Raw genomic sequence first — 3,794 nt, forward strand, 5'->3', positions numbered from 1 at the left:
AAAAAAAAAGAAAGAAATTAACTACATGATTAGGTGTCTTGAGGATTAAATGAGATGTTTTGTTGAGTGGAGTGCACAGAACGTAAAACAAACTCAGTGAAAATGTATCCATGACACGCATTTTCTTTCCTTGATATTAATGTTCATGTATATTTTAGGTTTATATAGTTATAATGTTTGTGCCTGTACCTGTGGTCTACCTTTTTTCACTTAACACAGCCCCTACACTTACCCATTTAATGCCTTAATAGCATTTGATCTGGTCAAGGAACTACTTTTTTTTTTTGCAGTTTTTGACTTGGGCTGGGTTTGAACACACCACCTCTGGCTTATGGGACCAGAGCCCTACTCCTTTGAGCCACAGGTGCCGCCCCAATGAACTACTTTTTAAAAAAGACACTTTACCCTTATTGAACATTTGGATCATTTCCAGTTTTTCACTATTATAAATAACAGGGCTCATACAAATAGAAGAGGGACTCTACCTAACAAATGGAAAGATTGTAAGCTAATTCTTTGTACTCTCACAGTAGCCTGAAACAATCATAAAAATGAAAAAAATTTCAAAACATTTATATACATAACAGGGCTCAACACAAACCTGCACAGTTTTTCATTCTCTCACCCTCTGTTCCTTTGGGATATATGGTCCTACCAATTTGGGGAGAAGCATATAGAACTTTTAAATCTAATTGCTCCCCAGAAAAATGCCACCAGTTTATCGTGTTCGTGTGTCATCAGTGATGGGTACACTATATTACTGAGGAAAAAAAAAAGTGGTTTAACTCTTCTCTCTAGGCATAGAAAAGGAACTTGAGAATTCTTCGCTAAAACTTCCTTCTCCGCCCCCATTCACTCCACCCTTCTCCCCCCTTAGCAAAATTAGTGCTTTCCTGATCTTTTCCTAACTTCCTCTTTCGACATAGAATCTTGGAGCAGAAGTGGCCATGGCATAGAATCTTGGAGCAGAAGTGGCCATGCTGCTACAGAGCAGGATAAATAGTTTCCACATCAATACTAGGCAAAATCTCCTAAAAGCAACAGCTGCGTTAGGTTGGAAATGCTCAGTAGGTGCTCCGCACAGGAGGAGAAAAGAATTTGTCCAGGCCAAGCTAGGATGTGAAAGTGTAAGTTGATGTTATATTTTAGAAGAAGGGATGTAGGAGTAGGGGAGGAGGGGAGAGAGAGAAAAGGAGCAACAGCCAGGTGGCATCCCAAAGGGGAAAAAAAAAAAGGAAAAATGCCTGCAACTGAGGTCACGCTGTTCCAAGAATTTTAGGGGGAGGGGAGTAAAGAGGATAACTGCAGCAGAATTTACAAGGTATTGTGAAAACTGGTCCATCCTCTTTTTCTCTAGTAAGGCTGAATATGTTTTCCATTCTTCCTCTGTCCGGGAAACTCAGGAACTACTGGGAGGTAAAGGACACCTTCTGAATGAAAGTGATGAAAAGCAAAGAGAAAGAATTTACATTTCCTTTCCACCGCTGGAGCCGGGGGATGGGGCTGCTAGCATGAATAAGAAAGCAGGCTGAGAGAGACACTGATCTTAATATTCACTGAAAAAAATTATGAGTTAATACTTTTTCTCTTATTTCGTGTTAACGATCAGCCTTCCTCTCAACGTGAAAGTGTGAACATGCAAAGTGCTTCACCGAGTCAAATGTTGGAGATTGACAAATTCCTGAGTAAAATGGTGGTTTTGGTATTAAAGGTCAGCTGATAAGAAAAAGTTTGTCTTTTTTTCTGAAAAGATAAGTCTGACCCTGGATACATAGATCCAGGATATCTATCGTTGAATTTGAACATTTACCCCACTGAACTTAGGATGCCTGTTCTGACTTCTGTCACTTAGAAATTGTCCATGATTTTTTTTTTTATAGGAAAAGTGATTTAATATCCACATCCCCCCCCCCAAGTAATTACATTCTGGGATTTCAACTTTTCTTCCAATTCTGAATTCGTCTGGTCTTTTTCTCTTACGAGAGGAAAGTATAGGTCATCAAAAACAAAATAAGCTAGCCAAGGGCTCATCACTTGTTTGTCTTATATTTTTACTGCCATGAAATTGTATTCCAGTATGTCCTTCAGTCTAAACAGACATTCACTGCCACTTACAAAGTGAAGGATGTAAATGAGGATATATGACTGTTTCAGTGAACAGAGTTTGTGAAGTACCTTCTGTTCTAGCACTTTAAGTTTAGCACATTGTGTTGACTTCTGACATTCCACATTTTTTCCTTTTTTTAAATTTTAGTTTTCTCATTTATTGTGTCTTTTTTTATTATTAAATCATAACTGTGTACAGTACGGCATTTATGGGGTACAATGTGCTGATACAATTTGGAATGCTTACATCAAACTGGTTATCTGTTCATGTAGTTTGTTTTTAAAATGTGCCAATGCCTTGGGCAGCACGTGGGACTCAAAGGAGTAGGGCACCAGCCCCACATGCTGGGGGTGGCCAGTTCAAACCCAGCCCTGGCCAAAAACTAAAAAAAAAATTTTGAGACAAAGTCTTACTATGTTGCTCTCAGTAGAGTGCTGTGACATCATAGCTCACAGTAACCTCAAACTCTTGGGCTTAAGTGATTCTCTTGCCTCAGTCTCCCAAGTAGCTGGGACTACAGGCACCTGCCCAGCACTCAGATTTTTTTTTTTTTTTTTGAGACAGAGCCTCAAGCTGTCCCCCTGGATAGAGTGCCATGGCTTCACTGCTCACAGCAACCTCCAACTCCTGGGCTCAAGCGAGTCTCCTGTCTCAGCCTCCCAAGTAGCTGGGACCACAGGCGCCCGCCACAACGCCCGGCTATTTTTTGGTTGCAGCCATTAGTGTTGTTTGGCGGGCCTGGGCTGGATTCAAACCTGCCACCTTAGGTGTATGTGGCTGGCGCCTTAGCCGCTTGAGCCACAGGCACCGAGCCCAGCACTCAGATTTTTGTTGTTGTTGTTGCAGTTGTCATTGTTATTTGGCAGGCCTGGGCCCCATGTAAGTGGCTGGTGCCCTAGCCATTGAGCTACAGGTGCCGAGCCATTAACAAGATTTTTAAAAATACAGTTGTATAAGACATTTAATTTATTGGTCTTTGGGGGGAATTAGATGCATCACCACTGTATTACAACTGAGCGATTAATTTATAGCTTCATCAACATTAACTGGTTCACTTTCATCACTCTGCTGAAGAATCAATTCTTTCTACACAGGTTCAAGACAAAGGCCTTTTGAGAAGTGTCCAAGGTCCTTTTGTATATTTACAAAAGCTTTATTCACTCTGTTAACATTTTTATCATTCATAATATGTATCTTCTTAAGATTAGTGGTAACTGGTTTTGCTTTGCTTTTAGCCTTACAGTTTTTTGGCTGGCTATGCGAAATACATTCCTGCACTTCTGCCCTCTTAATTTGTTCTTCTCCATTGTCAGACGTTTGATATCCGTGTGCAACTTCTTGGTTGTCTATGATTTAATAAATAACATTTTGAAATGTTGAGGTCCTTTGCTTCCGTGCAACATCCTATTTAATCCTCAGAACAAGCCTTGGAGTGGGCTTTTATGAGGGTTTTCCTCATTTTGCCGAGGAGGAAACTGAGGCTTACAAAGATTATTTAACTTACTCAGAGCCATACAGCTAGAAAGTGCCAGAGCTGTGATACAAACTCAAGCCTGATTGGAACGCCTTTTTTCTTGATCTTCTTCTGCCTCTCCAACTTTCCTTATTTACAGATTACCTGCCATACTGACTCCAACGTAGTTCCAAGATCAAATGAGATAAAATCTTAAAGTGCCTTTCTTTTTTT

At 40.3% G+C, this 3,794-nt stretch overlaps 1 pseudogene; it reads right to left on the minus strand.

Annotated features, from left to right (window-relative positions):
- Positions 1–3,046: 3,046 nt before the first annotated feature.
- LOC100941534 lies at positions 3,047–3,414 on the minus strand (annotated as a pseudogene).
- Positions 3,415–3,794: the final 380 nt, after the last annotated feature.

This window comes from Otolemur garnettii, unplaced genomic scaffold, assembly GCF_000181295.1.
Source record: "Otolemur garnettii isolate 467f Iridium unplaced genomic scaffold, OtoGar3 scaffold00252, whole genome shotgun sequence".
Lineage (NCBI taxonomy): Eukaryota > Metazoa > Chordata > Mammalia > Primates > Galagidae > Otolemur > Otolemur garnettii.